Consider the following 26,386-nt stretch of genomic DNA (forward strand, 5'->3'; position numbering starts at 1 on the left):
AAAAACAAAATCATGAACAGAAAAACACCCGGGTATCTATCTAAAGAATGTGTTTATATTTTCAGAAAGTACTGGCAGTTAAGAATTTCCAAAGACAACAGTTTTCCTGTAGGGGGACAGCACGAGGACTCACAGAACTCAAACACCTAAACCCAAAGCTAAACATTGTGTGCACTGTCTATCATCTATAAATCAGCCCATTTTTCAGGCACAATTTGTAAGCATTTCTAAAGGCAGAAGGAAGCAAGATTTCAACTTGACACACAGAGAAAACATGAAGGAACATCAGGGAAAGAAGCCAGATCTCCCAGTCCCTAAATATTACAATCAGTACATTAAACCACTTCAGGGCTTTTGAAGAACCGCAGTTTAACACAAAAGCAGTCTAAATTAAATACATTTCACTCCCGTAAAACTTAATTAAAATCAAATTTCACCATTTGTATAAGAAGGAGTAATAATGTGAATGGAGTTCCATGCACAAAAAGAAAAATAAATAATAATTTTGCCTTTGTCTAAAAAACAACAGATTTTTTCAGAAGTCAGATTTACAGCAAAGGAAAATGAAGAATTGTGAAGTTAACAATGGAGCGGAATAATTTCTGCAACCAGCCAAATCTTTTAAACAGGATTTACTAAGGAAAAGAAAGCATGCTACACAGAATGTTATCTCAAATAGGGATTAGAAATAGGAAACTCGTGTAAATTCTACTTTTCTGTAGAGATTGAATAGTAACTATAAATCTGTCAGTTCTATGAGATGTCTCTATTAAAGTGAGAAAATGTATAACATGTTAAGGAAAAATGTGTCTCTGGTGATGTGACACATGAAAACCCTTGCATTTCTGACTCTAAAACAAAACACTGAAGATATTAGAATCAATAAGGACTGTTGTAATGTTGTCTATATTTTTTCAGTTTCCAGCAGTAAAGAATGAAGAATAAATTGGTGACTTTTAATAGACAAAAATTTAGGAATGTGAAATATTGGGAGATTTTGATACAGTTATAAGTGGTTTTCTAATACTCAGGAATAAAAAAATCTCTACTACAAACTGAACGTGTCTTATTTTCCCATGTATGCTCTTCCCCCTCTCTAGGGTGTTTGCTGTTCTCTTACAATATTTCTAAAAAAAAACCATAAAAGATTTGTCCTACAAAGAGCAGTTGCACAAATATTTCAAAGAACGCTAAAATCTTTAGAGTCCACATATATAGTCTAGCAACAAACACTTGTGTAAGTATTTGCAACCTTTAACTTTTGGGAAATTCCTCTGGTTCTGAAAGTTGGAGTGCAATACCAGCTTATCTGCAGGTTTTTACTGGCTAACTATTTGACTTCAAAAGCAAAAGGCAGATTTGGGTCAGACATTAATTTATTGTTTCCTTTATTTAAAACTTTTTATAAAAAAATCATCAAAATAGTCTAAGACAAAAAAGCCTAGTTTAAAGAAACTATTTTGGAATCCAGATCTGTAACAAACAAGTTGCACAAGGTAAAGCAAATAATGCCTTCACACTCAAGTAGCTCAGAACCAGCTGCTCATCTTATCCACCAGGTGCACTTCCTCCAGTTTCAGACGTGCATTAAAGCTTGAAATCAGAGTCTTCTCAGTTCTAATCAGTACTATCATCCCAGAGGATTCCACACTATTTTTGTAGCCAGTAACCAAATACTGTTGACTGCCAAAACAAGCAAAATAAGCACTGATCAGCACAAACCACATCATAATTGGCTCTGTCCTCAGGCAAAAATATTTGCAGTCCCCACTGGAGCCCAACTATGTCAGGAAAAGAGAATCACTGCATACAAGTCTTAAAAATATGCAGCCATCACTACAGTACTTCCTAACGGCAAAGAAAATATAACACTGCAAGCAATTAGGGCTTATCATTTGAGTTTCAAAGTTGCAAGAAGTGCCAGGGATTCCTGAATGACTTAAATTTTACAACTTTATTTCCAGTGAAAAACTGTAACTGGTGAAAATACCTATTATGCACAATGCAACCAGGTCACAGTTACACCCAAGAAGAAAGGAAACTACTTCTTGTCAATATTTTCCAGAACCACAGAAAAGTACCTATTAACATTATGTCCACTTATTAGGACTCAAATCCTCTTTATTTTATCATAACTTACTCAGGCAACACCACGGCACACAATGACAAGACAATGGGATGAAGTCTTTATTTGCTAAACAGGCTGGATTGCTGCTTCTACCAAAGTCTTAATGGAACATAGATTTTTCCAGTCAGATCATTCTGTAATAGTCATTCCCTGGAGATGTGCTTTGCAAGGAGGAGGAACAACAACAAACAAGAACACCCATGTGCAGCCAACCAGTTATTCCTGCTTTACTAAAAAGAAGTGTTAAGAATAGCATTTTGCAACTGCTGAATTGGGAAAAACTTGTACAAACAGTAAAATATTTTCTTGGTCCAAAAAGAATCTATGCAGAATTCAGCTTGTATATGTGCTTGTGAAATTTCCAAGAAGTGTCAAAATTGGTTTCAATCACATGTGGCAGTGGAATCTCAGCACAGTTGCATTTTCCTGATGACACATTCTGTGGGCAGAGTTTGGGATGGATGTGGCATGAGGATGGACAATTAAAACAGTGATCAATTTCCCCATGTAATACAGAAAAAAAATCTAACATTCTTTTTAATTTAGTGATGATCTAATTTTCTTTTGATTAACAACCCCTAACATAGTTGGAGGTAGGTTTTTTTTCTTGTAAGGTTCCAGCAAATTACAGGGATCTTAATTCTCTTAAAATAAAATATAGTGAGAGAGTTTACTCCCCATGGCTGAAGAGATGAGCTGGAAATCTGTGCTGTGTAGGCCCTAAAAATAATCACAGATTATACAAAGAGAAAAACTAAGAAAAATGTTCAAAATCTAAGTGATTTATTTGTGGCTTTAAAGTATAACTTTGTTCTTAAAAAATTCATTAGGTCAACAATGCTGGAGAAATACATTTCCTTACAAATTTTAATCTACTTACCTGTAGCACTTCTAGGAGATCAGTAGGAATTGCTCTCTGCTAATCACAGTTTATCCAAGTCACCCATTGGCAACTTAAGCTTTTGAAGTTATGAATAATATTTTTGTACAATCTCAAAGAGTTAGTAGTAATTTTGGCCAAAGGAGTATTTAATATTTTATAGGGAACATAACACAAATAAAAATAAATAGCACCTTTCATGTCTTGAATTACTAACAGCTACAAGGATTCACATGGTATTTTTCAAAGTAATAGAGCAAAAGACTGATGTTCATAGCTCCATTAGAAACATTTGTATGCAAAACACTGCTTTTTCCCATCATGAATTTCTTTTAAGATTCATTATTGCCCTGTAGCACATTTGTCTGAAAAGAGACTCTAGGGAGATGACACTTTCTTTGGTTAGCATTGTTGTAGCTGACAGAATGCATAAAAGGCAAAATGCTTTTTCTCCATCTTTCAGCCTGAGCCCATCAAGTGCAGAAATTCTCAGCCTTTTCTCATCTTGAATTCTGGATTTTGAAGTTTACAGAATAATTGTAGGTTTCCAGCAGAATACTTTTGGCACACAGACCATTCGAGCTCACAGAAATGCTACTGGTGCCTTAAATACCATTGATAAAAAATATCTTGATCTTTCCATTGTAGATATGTCAGCCTGATTAGAAATCATTGCATATTCTTAGGATTAATGCACATTTCCTTATGAAGGAATGATTCCTGAAGGCACCCCACACTTACCTTCCTATGAAAAAAAAATTCATACCTAGAAACATTTTTTTCCTTCTCTCTTGAGGTGGTATTATAGGCCATTGCCTGGATTTCTGGGCCCTGCTGTGTTAAACACTTGTACAAATAGCCAGTCTCTGTTCTGAAGAGCTTACAGAATATTTCATTTTATTTTTAGACAACTGAACAGAGGCACTGGAAAATACAAGTGAACATCACGATAAGCACTGTTTACCCACTGTAAAGTCTTTACAGGTATCACAGCAAATAAGAGTTTCAAAGGACTTCAAAGGAAGAAAGGTGACCCCAAAAAATATTTAGAAGTGGCTTCTTCTAAACACAAGGAAAGGTCAAATAAAAGAGGCTTGTTAGAAAGCTGGATAAGTAAACCACCAAAACTCTTTGCTGACCTGTACTTCAGAATAAAAACTAAAAGCAAGTGACACAATAGATAAGCCAGAGCAGAGCAGAGTTAATCAGCTGGCAAGGTCCCCTCACTCATGTGCTGGAGAGACAAGCAGGAGAAGCACAGAGCGTGGCTGACTCCAGAGCCAAGCCAGTGAGCTCAGAAGCAGAGCTCTGCACTGATGGCAACTGCACAAAATGGGATTCAAGGGTCACAGAGGAGGAGGCTCTTCTCAGAGTGTGCGAGAAGTCTGGAATTTGGAAAGATATTTTGGTGGTACTGTTCTTGGTTTTGCTCCAGTTAAATGCAAGATGATAAGTTTTTTAAGGCAACAGCATTTAACATTACCCAAAAGCTCAATACTTTTAAAAACCCAAGAATTTATTTAATTAACAGAAGCACTTCATGCTATACCTATACTGTCTCTTCACCCCTGGGTCATCAGGTCTTATAAAAGCCCCATAAGTTGTGAAGTCACCTAGAAAATAAAGGTCTATAAAGGTCAGGACAACATAAGTACCAGAAATACACTTGATTTCCTGGGACAGAAACCTGCAGTGTTATCTGGCCCAGAGCTGCAAATGACAGGCACCTGAGCTGGCCTGAATTGAAGCCAGTGCAGCCATGTGGTGTGGCTGTGCTCGTGGGGACACCATGGGGCACAGTGTGACTGCAGCAGCAGGGGAAAGCTCCCAGGCCCTGCAGGCTCTCCCACCTTGCTGCCAGTGTGAGTCACCAGCCACAGCCAGCTCAGCAATTCTGCACTGCACTCCCCTGCTCACTTATGCACCAGCAGCCAGCCATGCTCACCAGTAACTGCAGCCATCTGGTTCCCTGCTCCAGGCCCCCACTGAAAACATTTCTGACATCAGCACTGTCTCCATAGCACCTAGAAAACTTCAGTGATTTTTTCCAGAAAGAAAACCAGAGCAGAAAGCTGGACAAATTTAAATGCAAGATGACATTTCATAATTTAATAATATTCTAAATGGCAAGAAGTAACTAAACTATGTGCAAGACCATTTTTCATATGTTCACAGAACTTTTGACTTGGCCACTGTGAACCTTTACCAGAAAGGATTGGTTTGCACTTTTTCCTGTCTGCTGTATGTGTTTTTATGGTATTTTGTGCACTTGTCACTGGCACCTCATGCAGCCCTGCACAGTTAACTAAACCAAGGCATTGATGCAGCTTAAAACTGTGTAGTAGCACTGATTTTCATCATCATGAGCATGGGTCTGCATCCCCAAAGTACTACACAGCACCACAGCACACCACACTGCAGCTGACTCCTTTGGTATCTTTATGTGATTACTTGTAGATAAATTGGTAAAAGGAAAAAAAGAGAAGCTGAATCACTATTACTTGCTGCTCTGCCAGTTGACAGCTTTACTATTTATATTTCAGTGATCATTTCCAGTCAGGAGACCTCAACTTTCAGATACATCCTGTGAAAAGAATGTGCAGCTTTTGCTTCTGCTTTTATCAGTTTTCTTAGATTTCACTTTTTGCTGTAGCAGAAGCTGTTTCCCTGCTGCTCAGGTTTATTCCATTTTCTCTGGCCACAAGTCCTTTGTGGGTCTGTTCTTCCTTGAGAATGAAAATACACATCCCTGTGAAGCAGCATTAAACCATTCAATGCAATGTAACTTACATGGACTCTGCCTGCTATCGACATTCACTATCCTGCTGCTTCCTCTCAAGCCTTCAGTTCACGGCAGCACATTCAGAACACTCTCAATAAAGCCATCCTACAGCAGGTGCAGTTTCTCTAAAAATGTATCCTGTAGGATCTCATAACAGTTACTGTCACAAAATTCCACTCACACAAGAGAAAGGACATTTTGGAAAGGCAGACAAAGTTAGTTTTTAATATCTTAAATGACAGAATGCAATAAATTGATTAAATTACAATGATACTAAATATCTGTGTTTTCTAGAGTACACTTGACACTAACTAATTTTTTTCAAAACTGAAAGAACACTAAGCTCTAAAGCAGAAAGCTTCAGTCCATATTGGATTATTTTAAACTGTAGCTTAGACATTACTCTCACAAGTTAAATAAATATAAATATACCAAACTGCTTGACCTTGGTTCTGTACAAGTAACAATAACTTTATGCAGTACATAAAACTATAGAAATTGGAGATATCTGCACCCCAGACACATCCCAGCAACACACAGCAAGGCTCAGCACAAGCCCTTCTTGGGGACTCCTTCAAAGCAGTCACTTATGACAAACAGCCTTTTGGCAGGTATCAGTGTAGCAGATTTTTTTCCCCTTTTGCCTCATGCAAAATTCTCACGACACCATCCTGGGTGTGTACCCTTCATTACTAGGTCGCTTCTCACCTTCATGCCTGTAATTGGAGAGTAATGATGCCATAATGGGCTCACAAAGTCAGTGAGGAGCAAGTTGAATCAAATTCAGTGTACTAACCTCACCAAATGAAATTTTCATTTGCAGAAGAACATTCAAAGGATACAGATGTAAAACAGACCTAAGTTACCCACTCACTCCAAAAAGTGTGACAAAAGGATGCTCAGTCTTATCTAATAGTCTTTGTCCAAAATGAGGCTTGTGACTGTTGTGTGACTCTTTAGCCTTGAGATTTTTTCAAGACAGACTAAACACACTAAATAATTAATGAAAAAAAAATTAAAACATCCCCTTTCCCAAGCTGTTTATTTACCACTGTGACATGCCATAAAGGACCAAGAGAAAGCACAGTGACCAAGTTGTGCCTGGGAAAATAGCTTTGGTAACTGCAGTCTAGGACAGGCTCTGCTTTGCCGTTTCAGAGTACAAGTTCTACTTCTAAAAAACATACCAACCACGAGATGAAATATTAGCAACTGCTCTGTGGAATTGAAATCAGTAAATATAGAATCTGTATGGCACACTGACTTCAGAAGACCCATTACATGTGTTTATTAGTGTGTACATTTGCAACAGTACAAGGACAGCAAACTCCAGAACTTCGTGGCCATGGCTAACAAGGAACACAAGAACACTTCCCAAAGCCAAGGGTCAAAATCTTTAACAAAAAACTTACTTGCAATTCACATCAACAGAGCAGAATAATGGCACAACAGGACAGTTAAGTAACAAGTAAAATACAACCTCCATTCAACCACCCAGACAAAATGGAAGCAAAATGGTATTTCACCTGGAGCTCACAGAGCAGTGACTGTTTATGGGCAGCTCCTTCATGCAAGTTTTTTCCATCTCTATAATCACCATCTTATTCTAATTTATGAATGTTTTTAAAGCCCAGAATTCACTCCAGCTAGCACTGGCAAGCTAGAAATAGCATGATGCCTTAATCTCCAGTTTTTTGAAAGGTCTGGAAAACAGCTATCTCAAGAACAGCTCATCTCTTTTCCCTTATCACCTCTGTGTGAATGAATCTTACTGCTCTAAGAGGTATCAACATAAATGTAGTCATTTTCAATTTATTTTCATTTGTTTATCAGAGGTTCACTCAGCTGTTCTATAAATGCAACCCTAGCATGTAGACATGTATCCCATACTTCCTACATGGAAATTACAGTATTATTGTTTGCTTATCCTGGATTATTGAAGATCCTTATTTCAACCAGGCAAGCACAGTAGGAAAGTAGTACAATGTGTGCAAAAATAAAGCTCTGGTTTGGTTTGGTTTGTCTTTCCCCTCAAAAGGCCACAGAAAATTATTGGTTTGTTTCCTCAGCTGCAACAATTAATAATTCATTCTTCAGAGAGTGATTAAGAGACAAAGACAAGGCCAAAACATTGTAGAAATGGACACTAAATTAATTTCAAATAAAAGGAATTATTTGAAAACAGAAATAGAAATCTTCTGCAGTAATCTGCAATAGTAAGTGACATAACTAGCTAGAAAGACCACATAAATCAATATTATCACCCTGTAACAGCTCTGCCAGTAAAAAAGATGGCCCGTGGCTCATTTAAATTTTTTTCTCCAACACAAAACATTCATTTTGTTCATACTGCTACTATTTTAACATAGGACTCAACACTGCTAAATCAAATTCAGTAGGATTCATACCATTGATTACAGTGATGGACAATCAAAACATTCATCCCAGGCCCCAGGTCAGAAGGCAGCACAACTCTAGAAGCAGTGCTGTTATCTCAGAACTCACAAAATTATTAACAACAGCTACAGTACATTTTAATTAAAGCATTTTCCTCTTGTGGCTTCCCAAACACATTTTTGCACTCTTATAACCAGCATTTATAGCTTCCTTTCACAGCAGCTTTTACTTTAAATAAACACATCCAGAACAGAAGTAGCAAAACCATACTTGTACACTGTGAAATCCTAGAAAACTGTTTGGCAACACATACCAGCTTACAACCCTGCCTTACTCATACTCTGTGCTCTGGGTGGCAGTTTTGGGGTACTGAACTGAGGGGGGGGGTGCTGTACAGCTTTTTTTATTCCCTTGGAAGTGTTATTACTGCCCTGACAGCACTCTAAGAATGCCACGCTTTGCTACAGAGACCAGATTTTCAACAAATCAGTTCAGTTAGGCACAAAATCAAAATGGACAAATCTTCACAAGAGCTCAGAACAGTCAGTGCTAACCTCTTTAGAAAATCTGCCCCAATTATAGATGCCAAGTACTTGAAAACCTGGCTCCAAGCTCTTAAAAATCAATTTTCATATGTTCCAAACCGACACTGCAGTCACTAAAGGGAGTCCTGACAATGTTTTTCTGTCAGGGGAGGAACAAAGTAAGAGGCAACCTAGGACATACAGAGTAAATCTACTGAATAAGTCTATTTGTAATCACAAAGTTTACTACTATATTTACTGGCACCATCCACTTTTGGGTTTAGCTTTGTTTTTATTTCTATATTAGTCTTTCTGAGCCAGCACTGAGCACATCTTCCTTTTGCCAATTCCTCACTGATATCAGCCTGAGGTGTTGCTACAGAGAGTAAAAAAGAGCCAGAACAATGAGCTGGCCTGAAGGAAAATGTAGCAATCCCCCACACCTTACCTTTCCTGCAACCAAATCAGGTTCAATGTCTGTAAATTATCCCAGTTTACATACCATGGGAAAAAAAAGACAGAACCAGAATATTCATCCAACTGTAAATTTATACAGGTGTGAAAGAGAATGTAACCATTTGCTATTTATGTGGGCTAGAATGGTATCACTTAGCTTTAACACACACCCCAGAATTCACTTCCTAAAGTGTTGTGCAAAATGAGATTGAATTACATATTTTAAAGCTTTCACAGCTTTGAACTTTAATATAAAATGTGAAATACCAAGGCCAAAATTCTGCCTTCAGCACAATGCTTTATCCCAAAGACACAAATAAAAGTTGTTCTGCTACTGGAGTTTATTTGAGGATATCAGAATTTAGCAGTATAGTAGTTGTTTGTGTTTCTGTGTTCAAATTTAAAACTGAAATGACAGTTTTGTCCACTTCATATAGTTGTTACACTAGCAAGTCACTTTCCATTAGTTCTCTGAAGTGCCACATAGAAAAAGAACCATCACTTTTCTGCTGTGATCAGAGCTATAAGGAGAAGCCTCCATGCATCTGTTAAGGAACTCTTGCCTTTAAAACATATGCATGAAGTGCTTGCTTTTTACTTCTGCCATCTGCCCTGATAATTTAAACATCTTATTTTCTAACAAAAACTATTTTTACTGTGGTCACAAATACAGACTTCTCAAAGAGGCAATGTTAATTCTAGCTTATCTAAATGTAGATGATTCTTAAGAGAAAACAAAAACATATGGGATTAAATGTAAAACCCTTCTAATACCCTGGGGTATAATTACATTATTCATTAGCAAGTAACCTCAGGTGGGCATAATTTAATGTTTCCTTCCTGTCCCTTGAGCAAACACAACACAGAATAGCTAATCAATTTGATCCCAAGATCCTAAAGTCTCAATAAAAGCTGATGGAGGCTTACAGAAGAGCCACCCCAGGCTACCCTCGAGGATTAAGAGTGCTTACCCAATTTACAGGTTCACTCACTTAAGAGGGAGAGGATGGCAGATCCATGTGCTTCCTGTGCTTCCATAATTTCTCAGTAATTACAGAGCCTGCAACACTTACTTGTCATTTGGTGCAGGTTTTGGCTAACTCCCCATTTTGAGGGCTGGGCTGGTCCCTCATGAGATGCCCTGAAAATGGGCACATCTTCCCTGAGCCTCACCTCCTTCAAGAGAAACTGTAACCAGGCTTTGATTTCAGCTCGGTACAGCCTGGGGAAGGATCTGCACATCGACAGGAAAAAAATTATCTATTAAAACAATGCTTAACAGTCTATTCTATAGCAATGCTTCATATCTATTAATAACAAATTACTTACTAAAACATTTAATTACTTAACAAAACCACTGCCATCGAAACACCTTTTTGCTTCATATTCCCTCGCAGGGTTTATTTCCAAAACACTAAGGAGAAAGCCAACCAAGAGCTTTCTCTTTCACTGAAGAAGTGAACCAAGAGCTTTACAAGCAGAAGTCCCGCTGCGAGGAGATGACCCACGACATCTGCCTAACCAGTCTCTCTAAGCTGCCGCTGTTCCTGTGCTCCTCCAGGCTTTTCCCTTATTCTCCCTCCTTCTGCAAGGCTACCTTGACACGCCTGAGCAGAGCAGTGGCCGGCGCAGGTTCCTGAGGGGCCATGCCCGCGCTGAGGGAGCCGCTGGCAGCGCCTCGTCCTCCCACCTGCATGTGGTGCCGTGCGGATCCTGCTTTCCCGCCGCGGGCGCTCTCATTGGCTGCCCAACAGCGGGGGCAGAGATGAGGGCACTCTGATTGGCTGTTTCCAGCAGGGGTGGGGCCTCACGGTGTGAGGGCAGGGCCTCACGGTGAGGGCGGGAAGCGCGATGTGAGGGAGGGGCCTCATGGTAAGGGCAGGGCCACGGTGTGAGGGCGGGGCTGCGGTGTGAGGGCAGGGGCACAGTGTGAGGGTGGGGCCTCGCGGTGTGAGGGTGGGGAGCGCGGTGTGAGGGCAGGGTGAGATCAAGAGACGCGGTGTGAGGGTGGGGCCTCACACTGAGGGCGAGGGCCACAGTGTGAAGGTGGAGCCTCACGGTGAGGGCACAGGCCACAGTGTGAAGGTGGGGTTGCTCAGGGCCCTGAGGCAGTGGTGGCTCAGGGGGTTTGGTCAGAGATTCTGCTGTTCCCAGGAGCCAGGTGCTCTGGTGAAGGGTGAAATGTGAAATATTTGCTGGTGTTCTCCTCTAGATGAAATGTGATCTGTATGGTATACATCTCAATGTTGTATTTGTTCGCAGATAATATTGGCCTCAGAATACAGTGTCAGTGCCCTCTTGAGGAATAGCCTCGCTTCGCCTTACCTGTATCTTGCTAATGCTATGCAACAAACTTTCAACAACACAGTTCTTAAACCAGGGAAAGGTGCCTTTACTGATAATAATGAATAAGCCCTACTACCTTTATTGATGGCTGACTTGAGTTCTTCATAATTATATTGGCTTTCTGCATTAATGTGTGATCTATAATGTTTTGGAGCCGTCCCATACTGTTTATTTAATTAGTTTGCCTGGCCTCTGTATTAAAATCTTTCTGCATCTTGAAAAGTAATCCAATTTCCCAAATACCAGAAAGATAATCATATTCTGGATGAATTTTGGAATGATTTTTAATATTCTACTTGTCCATGCCATAGTCATTTTTCTACTGAAATAGTGGTAATAGATTCATCAATGTTTAAAGAATTTCTGGAGATCTGTCCTCAGCAATGAGCTGTTTTTATTGAACTGTACAGCTTAAATACTGGCTATACAGTGCACAATTAATGAAAACAATGTGTACTTCGGTGCATGTCTGTGTGGTAATGCTAAACACAGAAACACCATCACAGAACTCAAAAGAAGGATGCCCTTTTCCTCTTGTTTTCAATGACTGGCAGCAGTAACGGGCTGGAAAAGTAAAAAGGAAAAGTAATAGGAAAGGGCAACTTGGTAACTGAAAGCTAATGTAGAAATATTTTTTAATAAGCTGCTCATTTGGGATCCTCTTCTAAACCTCCTTTTTTGTAAGAACTATCTCTCCTCATGTTGGTATCAAAATTCAAGATCAGTTTTCATGAGATCTCACAACACCTCCTTGTTCATGCAAAGCTGTTCAGTTCTCAAACCTGTTCTTCCTACAACCTCTAAACTCTGTGCATTGAATTCACTCAATTTTCAACAATATGTTAAGGCCAGATTGTTCAAGGGTTCTTTTTATCATTATAAAGACAAGTGGATTGTACTAAAAAATATTTGAAATTATGTGGAGACCTGACTGCAAATATTTAGTGGGTTTCAAGATGCAGGTGTTGGAGTTGACTGTTATGAATGTCTGGACTGTTACTCATAGTAAATCTGCAGCTGTGAGAAATGCAAGCTTTGTGGAAACTATTTTATACCTAGTAGACAGATTTAAACTGGGGAGGAAGGGTGAGGTGGTGTCATAAACCTTTGCTTCTGACACTGTTTTTCATGTTGAATACAAGAGGCAGAATTTGCAAATGAATGCTAGGTGATATGCTTATCTTTTAAGTTCTTATGCCTATTGAGCATTTCCTCACTTGTAAAATCTCTTTTAAGTCACTTGTGTAGTTTCAGATCTCACCTATTTGCTGCTGGTTTTTCAGGTAATGACCTTTTAATTCTTCTTTTGTCTATTTGCTCCTGTGCTGATGCAGAACTGTCAGCTTGGGGCCATGTACACTGCCTGCAGTTCAGCACATCATGGACATTTTTATAGAAACTGTTGAAATTGTGAGATTCTGCTCACTTCACTTACGTGCTTGGCAGCAGTCCCTTCATGGGTATAGCTGTTGTTTTTCCTCCCTACTGAATGTTCCAGCTCTTGCAGTGTCAGTTCCTTCACCAGCCATCTGTCTTGCTGGCTCACTCACTATCTTAACAGCTCTCCTTCCCAGACTAGATGTAAGTCCTAGTGAGTATGCCATCAGCTGTTAATTTTTTATTCAGAAGCTTTCAAAACAATTGTTGCTGCACATGAATATCCTACATTTCAATCCTGTCGATCCCATCCTTGCCTCCTAATGGCTGCTTTCTTCTGCATCCTCCTTTTTACAGGTTCCTTTGCAAGTTGTTTGTCTATCACTTCACTTTTTTTCCTGAAAATTTTAGAGTAATTTTGTTCAATTTGACAGCTTGTCCCTGAATTCTGTCTGGGGGATTGCATGTCTGAGTGCAAGGAAGGCCTAATCCAGTTCTGTTTGTTGTGGCACAGTAACTCCACCATCACTGCAAGAAGGATCTAAGCAGTTTCAGACATTACACAAGTCAGGTAATAGCTCCTGAAAAGTGTAAGATTGTTACCTTTTGTCAATAAGTTAGATAATAACTTCTCTGTGCTGGTATCAATGTTACAGATAGGATAGATTGTCTTGTAGCTCAGGGGCTGGCATATTGCTAAACAATCTAGCAATCTTTTTGATGAAAATTTCTATTTGCTTGTAAGCCAGTCAGGTCTGGATGCAAAATTACTTTATGAAGCCCTGAGAGTATAGTATTCCTTATTATAGCAGCAGTTTGGTTTATTTTTGTACACTATACTTGCTTTATAATTTTCCAATAGCTAAGATTCAGCTAGTGTTGAGAGCTTTATAAACAACTGCTTGGGTTTAGTGCAATTTTCAGTTGTAGAAATGAACCACACAGATAATAATTTCAACAGAGTCACAGCAGCTTTTCTTCTTTTTAATGTATATTGATAATCCTTTCTCAGACCTTCTGCTCCTTTCCTGGACAAACTCAAATATTATTTATTGCTAGTGCCAATTAGTCAGCCAAGCATCTGCAGCTGGCAGCTGTCCACAATGAGGAAGCCCCAGAAGATTAAAACTCCCAGCTGATTTGCATGTTAGATGTCATTGTTTGTAATCTTCTGGAGTTCTTCCACACTTAATGTTTCTTCGAGCTAAAGAAATCTTAGTGTGCTTACAGTAATAACTAATAATTAGTGAGATGGATTTTATTTCCCCTCTGTATTTATGACCTCCAGGATAAATTTAGACCTGTCATTTAATGCCTCTCATGAGGGGCTGTCCATCTGAGAAAGGTTTGCTTCCAAACTAAACATTGCCACTGAAACAGGTCTTCTCATGCTGGTACAAGTGTGTTCATAACACATTCATCCCTTCTGGGCTGGAAAGTTAAATCTGTATTATTATATTGGTAACAGAATTTATGCCAGTGTAATGAGTAATTCCAGTGGTACAGAAAAGTTTTACCAAGTTACACAGTTACAGTTTCTGCCATCATTCAGGCCTTTTTTTCCTTTGTGCACAGAAAGTGAAAACATTCAAGACAGCAGCATAGACAACAGTGAGAGTAAATTAATTTCTTTTCTGGCTTTTTCCCAGGCAAATCAACTCCCTAACTCCAGAGTGTGACTTCCAGAAGGAAGATGACAGCAGAGATTGTCTCCAAAACCCTATTAAGTGAGGCACTCAGGTGTGATCATGGCAAGTCATATGATTAAATATAATCAGCAGAAGCAAAGAAATTTGCAACTGTCCAGAAATCTTCAACACTGAACTGGTTACTAATATATTTTTCTCTCATTAGGTGAAGCTACAGATGTCTTATGCTAAGAAGAGCAAGCATCCAAACCCAAGGAAGCTGCAGAGGAAACTGATGAGCTACAACGTATCTTCCCTTCCTGTTAGCAGGATATGCTCTGTGGTCTGGGTTCAAGCCCAGCATTACCCCATGAACATTAAGGAATGTCGTTGTTGTTAGGTGAACACACTGCCTGTGATAATTTACTCTGCTGGAAATAACTTGTAAACTGGTTTGAGAAGAATAAAACTATTCACCAGAATGTGATTGGAAGGGTATTTTAAGAGCAAACAAAATCTACTTACATGCTAGGCTAGAAGGAGCTAGCTACTACTTAGCACGCTATTAACTAAAAGGAATCTCAATTAATTCCCTCTTAAAAAAAAAAAAAAAAAGTTAGGCCTCACAAGACTTCAATATTTCATGCTTTAAATAATCTCAGTTACCAAAGAGAATTCCTAACACACCAGCTGGAATTCCCACCAATATAGTTAAGGAAGTGTGAAGTGAATAAAAACCTCAATTTTTATATTAGATTAATAAAATCTTTCCATCGTGACTTTAGTTTCATCATAGTTTGTACATTGTACTATAGTTAAACAGGTTTACATTTTATCAAAACTATGTGAGCAAGTCACACCCAGTTGGCCAGAAATGCTCATTGTAACACCCTAAAGTAATAGGAGCATCACTGTGTAGAGTTTACTATTCTTTTTCATACTTTTTAAAACAGGGCATGGCATGCTGTTCCATTCACCTGTAATGTGTTCAGTAAGAAGCCAAATTAAGTGACTTTACATGTTCTGTAAAAACAGCTGTGGCACAGATCTGAAGGCTCTAGAGGTAAGTTCTGAATGGAGAAATCTGGAGCTGGGCCTTGCAGTGTTGTCAGAAGCTCTTCAGAGGCAGATTATGAAATTAGAGCTGTAATCTCTGCCTGACATAGAGTTAATATGAAGCCATTCCAGGACTGAAGCTGTTTACTGGTTCTTCCATCTGTCAGGATTTTCCTACCTTCTATGGGAAGGAAATACATTCATGTGAAACTGAGATTGCATGGAGGAAAACTTTCTTTGTGGTGTGTTAGGGAGCCCTTTTGAGGAATTGTAGGTAGCTGCTGGCACACCACCAGGTGAAGGAGTGAATGAGCATAATGGATGTATTTATTTACAGTAACTAAACAAAACACAATTTCCTTTTCCTCCTCTTGGGTGTGACATTTGAAACTTGTTTGTGCAAGAAAAAACAGTGTGAGAAGTAATAGTTAAAAGCATTAAGTCATGAGGAGAATGAAACACTGACATTGGGGATTTTTTTTCTTTTGTTCTTTCTTTTAGGACTGGGCTTAGCTGACTAAAGTTTAATGTGTAAAATCGGTAAGGTTAATGTATAAGCTACACTTGAAGAACCTTGCCATTGGGAAATAATGAAAGCAAGCATTGTATCAGCTGGCTGAGATGAACATCACATACTTGCTGTAAATTCCTTGTGAAGGCTGTCTTGGAAAGTCCAAAGAGTCAAAATTAGAAAGAGCACTTACTCTGTGCTGACCTAGTGGTCTGGTAGGGTAGGGTTTGTATCTATACATTGATTCTTCTGTGTTCCATGGCCTTTTCTTGTAGGACTATTGCAATTAGCTATGTGCAGCAGCAGTGTGCGTGCTATGCATCAGAGAAACTTTCAACAAATGTGTCTATGTTCAATAAAGATTTAGCTGTGCCTGTACTTTTTCACCTTATGTCCACAGGCTACATTATGTTTGGCTTTGGAAGACATAAAGAAGAGGATATTGGGCTACAGCTGAGGTTCTAAGAAATTATCAGGAAACTGTTTTTTAAAAAGTTGCAAATACCTTCTTCTGTCACTCATGTTATCTGAAAGCTAATAATTTAATATGAAAGGTGAAATGGCAAATTCACAGTGAATAAAAATCCTTTTATAGACAAGATATTCCCATTTGTTTACAGCAACATACACTGGAATTAGGTTTGCCAGGCTGTGGTAGCCAACTTCCTGTGCTTCATTTCCATTGGACATTGTCCTTTCAAAGGAATGTTTATCATATAGCTGATACCCTGGCAGTAAACACAGTCATTTACATAACTGCACCTTATCAGGACTAGATTCTTTCAGTAATTTTTCCAGCTTTGCTGAGGGAGTAAGGAAAGTTTCCCCAGGACTAGAATCAATGAAGGGCTGGTTTTACACTATAGAGTCATCTTTACTCGCTCTGTCTTGCCATGCTTGCAGAGTAACAACAGCTTAAAGATTTATCATGAAAAAGGGGTGGTATGTGCATGCCCTGGGACTAGCAGGGATCCCCATCTCCAGCCTGTGCCAGCAGTGTCTGTACCCACCTGCACAGGAATTCATATTGTCAGGGTCTCTTCTTCCCTCTCTTCCTCTCTCAAAGAGGCACTAAGGAATTCCAAGAGAGGTTTTATCCTTCTTTTCTCTCCCTCATGGCAACAAGAGAACACCAACTGCTCTCTATCCTCTGACTAGATCTACTAACACATACTAATTCACAGAGAAATAATAAACTTAACAAGATTCTTATCTTTCTTCATTTTTCACTGCCAGTTCCTTAGCTTGGATAAGAGACTCCTGTCCATGCAGGGTTTTCTAGACCCTCCCTGTCTTTTCTTTCTGCAGGTAGGGTCATGCATGGAGTTCAGCTTCGAGCTCAGTGATGGGCTCCTAGAGGAAAAGCTATAAATTTCTGATCTCTGATCTGTATGGCAGTGCTGATTCCACAGAATTAACTGTGATGAAGGAGTCAGGAACTGAGTATTTTTTCTTCTACTCTGTGATATTTGAAGTGTTTCAGGGCACACTTATAATTCTGATGTATTTTCACTTGTCATTTCTCACTGAGACAGAATTTCTCATTGTTTTCAATGACAGGCAGTTCTGCTTAGCCATATGGGAAGGATGGAGTAGCCAGTACAGAAAACTACAGCCCCTCAACAGATAGCTGCTTACATTCCTTAGATATTATCTCCTCCCAGAAAGGGTTAAACTCTGCTTTTTCTACAGACAGTAATTTCTTAGTAAAGTAGAAAACAAAGTTTCACAGCTTGCTGATCATGAATTTTCCTGCTAGTCTCTTTGCAATGCAGTTACCCAAAAGAAATTGATGGAATTACCCCTTTTTCCAACATGACTGTACCAATGCTTGGAGTAAGTGAAAGGAATAAAATGACCACTTAACTCTTCTTTTGGCAGAGAAAATATTGAAGCAAGACATCCTGCTTGAAAGTGAAAAGCTTCCACTGTGCTTGAAGCACAGTATAGGTGGGAAAGAGCTAAAAAAATCACCAAAACCCTGTTCTTAAAGCAAAACTGTTAATCAATGTTAACTCATTTAGAAATAGTCAAGAGGGACAGATGGAATCCAGTTATTATCTCTCTTTTACTTGAGTCAGTTTTAAAATATATTGAAGCTTTTGTACTTTTGAGTGGCAGATATGGCTTGTCACTTTAAAGGGTATTTTTGCTATTGTTAATACTGAAATAGATTGAGGAACAGCAGTTAACAGAAGTCTTAAGTACCTCAGAGAAAATACTTCTCTTGCATTTATTATCTCAGCTTTCAGATTTAAGCAGCTATATGTGGTTAAACTTTGCAATTATGTAACAGTAATAGAATGCTGTTCAAGTTGATGCCTTTTAGAAGACAAGGGAGTGGGGGTGGGGGTGTGATTGTACAGTAAACCCACGTTAAACGTTTTTCCTTAACTCTGCTCCTTGAGACAGCAATCAGCTACCCAGAACAGAGCCCAGAACGTGCTCTCTGCAGTTTGCTCTGAACTCACAGTGCATCTTGTGGGCTTTTTCCCCATAAGACAGTGATATATGTCTAAGCATGGATGTAATTCATTTTAAAATCAGAATTTCTCAGCCTATGTTGTTTAATTGTTACCTGTTCCCTGGTAACATAGTTCTAGAGTAAACAGCCTCTTATTATTTGAAGAATATGCATTTTTAATTATCTCAAAACTGAACTGAATTGTTAAATCTTGTTTTTATTCTGTAGTTGAGCTGTGTCATAGGTCACACACTACTTTCCAAAGTGCAAGTTTCAACAGATGCTGTGTGAATCATGTTAACAAAGTGCACCTTTAAAATTAATTTCCCATACTTTTAGGATGTCAGTTTTTCTGCTTTGTGTTAGTGATGCTGAAGTTTTAATGCACTTCCAAAGCAAAAATAGCAAACCATGTCACCAGAGCAACTCTCTACTGCAAATGTAGCAAGAATAATCCTTTTATGCTGGCACAAAGATAAGTGGACAGGCAGAGGTTAAACTTCTTGTGAGTGGAATATTGGTTGTATATAGATTATTCTTTTATAATTTCTGAGACATCTTGGTTCCAGATTTAAAGAAGACTGTATAACCATCTTAAATGGAAACTAATGGAAATTCTGTTTGTTTCAGAAATTTTCAATAATTTGGTCCTGTATGTCTCATGTGGAATACCTCAAATGTCTGTATTTGCAAATTTTGTCAAGTCGTATTTTTGAGGACAAGTAGCAAGAGATCTAAAAAAACCCAAGTGTAATTTTTTGATGGCAGACACAGCCTCAGACACATCTCAAAAAAAGCAAAACAAGAAATCTGAAAAATAACAGAATTAATTGTTTTGTGCAAACAGGTGCTTGTCCAGGCCTATCAGCTCTGCTCTGTAAAACAGCAGGTGAGTGAAGAATGCAAACTATCAAGTATTAGGCCAGAGAGAATAATCATCCCTGGCAGAGAAGCAGGCATTCTGCCCAGGCTCTTTGCAATGCAGTTACCCAAAAGAAATTGATGGAATTTTACCCCTTTTTCCAACATGACTGTACCAATGCTTGGAATAAGTGAAAGGAATAAAATGACCACTTAACTCTACTTTTGGCAGAGAAAAGATTGAAGCAAGACATCCTGCTTAAAAGTGAAAAGCTTCCACTCCCACTGAGGAGACTGGGGTCAGCTCATACTGAGCTGTTCTTTAAATATGCTTGTTAAACCTCAAACTTGCAGCACAAGATTCAAGACAGAGATGTCTCAGTCTCCCTCACATTCAGTGAAATTTTCTATAATCATGAAATTGCTTGCTCCTGCTTTAACTCAAGAGGATGTTTGCTGGTCACCTCTTTAAGGTGGGACAGCATTCTGTCTCCTTTAGAGTAAAAGCTGAGTGCTGACAGCAGAGCCCTCAAAGGGCAGTATGTGCACGACCAAGTCAGGAATCCCCAACATCTGGTGACTTCCCAGTGGATAAGTACAACTGTGTGTGCAGGGCTTGCCCTCTGTCCCATAGTTTTCCTCTTCTTGCCCCCAACCCAAGCACTAGAAACAAAGCTGAGTAGAACTTACACAAGGAGGAAAATCTTGTATTCACTGTGATCTACATAAATACTGTCTCCAAACTGCCCATCTCTCAGAACTACTTGTTCAAGACAAAATAAAATGGAAGTGGATATTTCTGCAAATCTTGTCAGCATTATGCTGTCACCTCAAATTATGGATTGTCCCTTTTACAACAATGTCACAATTCAATCATAGTCTAACATTTTCCCAGATTTTAGAGTGGCTTTGACCTATGAGACATGAAAGTACATTATTATAGCAATATGCCTAGAGTGCAGCTACAATTTTCTTCTGTTAGGGAGTGCTGTGGAGAACTTAAAACAAATGCTTAAACATTACAGTGAAATACTTAGAAGCTATACTTTCAAAAGTCATTGAAAACATTACTTAATACTTGAAGCAAGTCACTGGGATTGTTTCTTTTTAGTTAGCAGGCCCTTTCCTCTAAAATGAAGCAGTACATAATTGCTTATTGCAGTGTGCATTTAAATGCCTTTTTTAAAGAGTAAACTTGGGAGTATCATATAACAATTTACAGGCATTTATGGGGATAAGTAAAATCTAGTTATGTTTAATGCCAAGAATTGCTAGAATTCAAGTAGAAAATTGGCACTACACAATACATGAAATTACTTTTTCTGTTTTTAGAATTGTAGAAAATACATAAGCCATCTCAGCCATACCTAGGGGACAATATTAAAAAGATGGTTTGGTAATACAGAGTACTTTAATTCCCCATACCATATGAAGGCATCTGTCCTGTCATTCTTCCTCATACAGACAGCAGTTAAAAAGTCTCTGCTTTTCTAGAGCACATGTTGATTATTAACTATAGCATTTTTGTACAGATTGTCCTTATTAAAAATTTTTTAATCCTTAAAAAGCCCCTACCCTTAATGTGTTGCTGTATAGTGTGATCACAACAGTGGCTCTGACATTAAAATATATCCAGGTCGGGTTTCTGGGCAAGACTTTTTGAAAAATAGACTTTTACTGAACTGTAATGGAAACATTTCCATGACTTCAGCAGTCTCCTTTGGAAGTTAAAATAAACATTTCCACAAAGAAATTGCAACTTGAGATTTAATTTACTGTGCTGAAGGCATGATAACTGGACACAGAAAGTTGCAGTGAATGCTACATCAGTAAAATATTGATTGTTCATTGCTCAAGCTGACATACAAGTAATTAGCAGAAATATTCTATTTGCAATAGCCTTTAGCATAAACAATGTTGGGAAACACAAGAGTCCTTTTTAATATATTTTGGGAAGCCCAGATTGTTGGCTCTATTGAAAGCATGCTGCAGTGGCTTCATTAGGACAAAGCAGCTTTGTCTTTGTCCTAACTGACCAGGTAGAAATAAGAATGTAGCAGCAAGCACAGAGTCTGGGTTTATGAATTATGGCATTGTAGGGGTGTGGTCAGAGCATGCTGCTTAGCTTTTCTCATATTTTAGTGGCTTCTTGAGGGCTCTTGCAGGCAGCAGCAACTGCAAACATAGAGCTGAAACATCTACAACATCTTTCTGTTATAAAGCCTCCTAATCCTACCCCAAAATGAGAACCTATGTTAAGGTTTAACAGTGTCCTTTTAAATGAGAAGCAAACTGCTACAGTGAGACATTCAGCCTGGGTTAGGCAGAGTATGCTGTGGTTACCATCACTAAACAGAGCTGGATCTGTTAAGATCAAAATGGTTGACTTGTCACTCTATAGTAATTGTTCCCTGTGGAAAAAAATCAATAGCATCGCTTAAATCACACATAGTGGTCACGTGCTCCGAGGCTTCGATGGTTCTTAGACTGAAAGGCAGAGGTGGGGAGGAGCTGTGTCAGGAAATCTAATTCTGCTGGTGTGAGGGGAAGCTTGCCTTGCACACAGTCATGTGCACAAATTGATTTTTAATTTTACAGCAAAGCACTATTTTAATTATTAACTCAATTGATCCCTAAAAGGCTACTGTTAAAAGCCAGATGTTATGCCCCTGCATTTCCAAGGTGCATATTGGAAGGAGAGCTTTTGGATGTGAGATGACTGTCAGACTGCATTCAATCTATTCAACTTCTTTTTATTACAGTAAAGAAGAAAATATGTTAATCTGCAGCTTCTGTAAAACAAATTGAATGCACACTATCTTAAAAATTAATTACATACCTGAACCATAATAATTAGTACAAAAAAAAAAAAAAAGAAATCCAAGTCAATGAAAATAATGAAAATTAGAAGGACTATGTTTCTGTTGAGACTGGAGAATCTTTAATATTATAGGAATTTATGTGAGTCTCACGATTTTGCTTTTTAACACTTACCTTACTGCTGCCTGCAATTTTTTTTCTGGCTCTTTTCTTCTGACAATGATACAGTAACATAGGGAGAGGAGATACTTAATACACAAAGAAATTCTAGATACAGGGCAGAAGTAAGTTAAGACAAAATGCTGAGTATCCTAATTAGACTGCATTTGATTTTCTAAAGGAAGCAATTTTTTAATCTTAGTTTGGTTCTTCAGTTTCTTTTGAAAATCAGCACAGAAACTGTACAAGTTCCTGCTCTGACTCCATGCAGTCTCCTGGGTTAAACTTTTCTCACCATGTACACCTGAGAAAAGTGCTGAGTTTCTGTTTTGCCAGGCTTCCCCTTCCCCTGCCACTCTCAGAAGGGTAAGTTAACCTCTCTTACTCACAACACAAAAAGGGTGCAGCTGCATCCTACTCAATTTAGGGTGAAACAGTCTTTTGATAGCTCAGGAATACTCACTGATCCTGTGACAGAAGGTGCTACACATACAAGCACTGAAGAACACTTGCTGCTTGATTATGCATGGTTAATACGCTTGCTCAATTCCCTATTCATCAGCCAGCACGAAGAGGAAGCCTGAAGCATCAGGCATAACAGCACAATGCTTGGCTCTAAATGACTTCATGTAGGATGCAACTTGCCATTTGGCCTTAAATACAGTGGATTTTTTTCCTCTCTTCTTCTGACACCTTGTCACAGAAACACTGTGGCTGCCACTCTGACCTTCTGCTGCTTGTCCTAGCTCTTCAGTGGGGCTGGTAATCCACACGAAAAGAAGTAAGAATTCATTGCAGTGCAAAATCTATACAAGCATTACAGTTAAGGAGGGTACTCAAGGAAACCATTTTGCAGGCTTGACTATAGCACTATATTACCTGTATGACAAACACATCTTTTCCCCTGCTGAAGCATGAGAATGGCAATGTGATTCCATGATTCCATTAATATGCGTAGGGGTATTTTCCCCCTACATCTAAGTACAGATATTTGCAGTTAACCAGCCATCCCGCTCTTCCCTTCCCCACTCCCCGGAAACTAAAATAGCGAAACTACTCAAAAGGCATCTGGACCGCACCGCTTTGTTCCCCGCGGTCCGCCTCGCGGAGCTCTCTCCCTGCACACAACTCGCGCCTCCGGTAGCCTCCGGCTCTCGGCTCGGCAAAAGCCCCCCGAGCCGGCAGCTCCGAGCGGAGGGCGGGCGGAGATGCAATGCGGATGGGCGGGGAGGGAAATCTTTACCTGCCGCCTTCCCCCGCGGAGCCAGGGGCGCCTGGAGCTGCTGCATCCACGCCGGGGCGCGGCGGGCGGGCGGGCGCTCAGAACGGCTGGCGGAGGCGGCTGAGCGCCGGGGCCATGGCCGCGCCGGGGAGCGGTGAGAAGGGAGCGCGGCCGGAGCCTCCGTAAGCCGCGGGGAGACTCAGCACCTGGGCGCTGAACAGCTCCACGGAGCGCCACGGGCGGGGCCGGCGCCGCGCTCCCGCCCCTGGGCGAGGGGGGGCCGCGCTCCGCCCGCCGCCCGCCGCGCTGCGGCCGCCCCGCCCCGCCCCGCTGCGCTCCGCGGGGCCCCGGCCCGGGCGGCGCCCGAGCGGAACGGGCGGCGGTGGCCGCGCTTCCCAGCTGCCCCGCGGAGAGGAGGCGGCTTCGCTCCGGGGACAGCCGGGAGGTGTAGTCCTGGCTTGCGGAGCGCCGAGAGCGCCGGCTCGCTCGGGCGGTGCCGGGGGCCGCAGCGCCGCTGCCCGGGCGGGAGCCCCCCCGGGAGAACGCCTGGGGCCGCCGCCCCCCGACCGGCGAGCTCCGCCCGCCCGGAGCCCGCGGGGCCGCGGCTGCCCCGCGCCGGGGTGTTGGCACTGCGGCGCTGCGCTTTGTATGGAGACTTTCCAAAATGTTTGATTCTGCCCTTTTTTGGTGGGGGCAGAAAAAACTTCTTTTTAGTACAGGAAAGCACAAAATCTGCTATCTGCAGCCTATATGAGACAAATTGAATGTATGCTATCTTAAAAATAAATTGCATATCTGAACCTTGAGCAGAAGTTAAAAAAATAATAATAAAAGCTAAGCTGCTGAATATAAGAAGTACAATCTTTCTGTTCAGACTGGAGAAGCTCTAATAACATCAGAATTGCTGCAAGTCACATTAACTTGATTTTAAACTTGCTTTACTGCTCCCAGCTATTGCCTTTCTGGCTCCTCTTCTGGTTTAATATGGGGAGCATTTCCATAACGTTTGACTGTCCATTTTTGTCAGTTTTTTGGGGGGAGAAACGGAAGTGATAGTATAGTTCTTATGGTCTTTGAGAGAGTCCTGAAGCTGTACTGCCTCCCTTCCTCCCACCAAGATTCAGAAGACAGAAGATACATATTGTATGTTGTATGATACATGTGTAGCTGTTCAGAGCAGCTAAACCGTGCCTGTGTCATCAAAAGCAAAACACTACAGAAAATGTAGCAAAAAAGCCTGTAATCCAATTGCAGGTGGTTTTTAGAAAGCTATCTCTGATAACTTTGTTTATACAGGGTTTTTCATGTAGTTATGAAGAATTTTCTGAAGCAGGATGTGTTATTAGTTAACTACAAATGAAATGGTACAGTACTTCCAAGCATTTTCTATTTACTTGGACATCAAAAGAAAAAGCATGATTTAGTGTAGTTTTAAATTAGAAGTTCATTTATTCCTCTGCTAATGACTACAATAGAAGAATCTTTCAAGTATTATTTAAAAAAATAGTTAACAAGTAAATTTAGATATTTGGGCTCCCACCTCATCCTGAATAATGTGGCACTGAAAGATGCTGAAGGCTTGTGTGGAGGATCCAGTATGTTTGAGCTGCATGAAGGTCCCTGCTTTTGATGCTGTGAAATCCTGTTTTCCAAGCATTGCCCTCATCTAGGAGAAGGTTTAACTACTGTACTGCCAGCTTGCAAGAAATATGACAGAAATCTGGGGCAGCCAAATAAACTGAGCAATATGTTTTATTTACACTGTGTTAGCAAAACCTCCCTTTGGGTTGTCTTCATTCCTATGTGGTTTTTTCTAAATCAGTGATGTAGGAGTTTGGTTTACTGCTTCTTTTTATTCAATGGGTAGATATTATAATGATTTCTTGCCCACTTTTGGATGCTTTTTTGGGCAGTTCTTAAATGTAGTAGGTTTCCCAGACAGCAACAGGACCACACAGTCACACCCTACTGAGCAAGGTCTCTTGTGCAGCCATCCTGAAAGGGTGAGAAGTTGACACTGATGTTACATTTTGCACAGTGGTTCATGGATTTAAAGTGCTGCCAGATTTGTTGTAATGGATGCCTGATATGATACAACATTCTATGCCACCAGCATGCTAACTTGATCACAGCATAAGTCTTTGGAATATATACAGCTGTTTGATAATTATTCTCATCTTTGCTACATGCTGACTGCTAAATTGCTTCCTGAAGTACCTTCCCCAGTGTTTCCACAAGACTCACTCAGCTCAGAATTACATATGCTGTTCCCTACCTTGCTAAACTTTTCAGCATTAGAAAGTGTAGGGGGATATAAGAAAATAAAGAGAGTGCAGAAAGTAATCTCATCCCTAAGGAGTTACAGCTGGGCCAGTTATCAAAGATTAGGAACAGACCTGACTTTACCAGGCCCCAGATGTAACCAATGAGAAGGAGTGCCATAAAAGAGTGGGGTGGCTGGGTGAGAAGGGAACTGGGGTCAGTTGGCTGCTTTGTGAAGAAGAAAGAGGCAGTGCTTGGAGAAGCTGCCCACAAGAAATACCAAGAAGGTATGAAACTTTTGTGGTAAGGAGGTAACGGCATGGAACCCCTGCAATAAGATGGCAACAAGGAAGTTGTAGCAAAGTATAGTAGATAAGTTTAAAACAGCATTTACTTTATTACAACTTTTGTTTGACTGAAGCACATTTGTAGATCTGGAAAGCACTTATGAAGATATTATGGCAAGTGCTCTTGAGATTATTCAAGATGTGGGTTTGATATAGTAAAGAACAA

General features: G+C 40.0%; 1 protein-coding gene across 1 annotated transcript in view; it reads right to left on the minus strand.

Annotated features, from left to right (window-relative positions):
- SMPD3 (sphingomyelin phosphodiesterase 3) overlaps window positions 1-24,003 on the minus strand; it is a 103,954-nt gene extending 79,951 nt beyond the window's left edge. The window contains exon 1 of the mRNA XM_074551009.1: window positions 23,633-24,003. The gene's annotated coding sequence lies outside the window, so the exon portion shown is untranslated. The remainder of the gene's footprint in view (window positions 1-23,632) is intronic.
- Between the last annotated feature and the right edge of the window lie 2,383 nt (window positions 24,004-26,386).

The sequence above is a fragment of the Zonotrichia albicollis genome, chromosome 13, assembly GCF_047830755.1.
Source record: "Zonotrichia albicollis isolate bZonAlb1 chromosome 13, bZonAlb1.hap1, whole genome shotgun sequence".
NCBI lineage: Eukaryota > Metazoa > Chordata > Aves > Passeriformes > Passerellidae > Zonotrichia > Zonotrichia albicollis.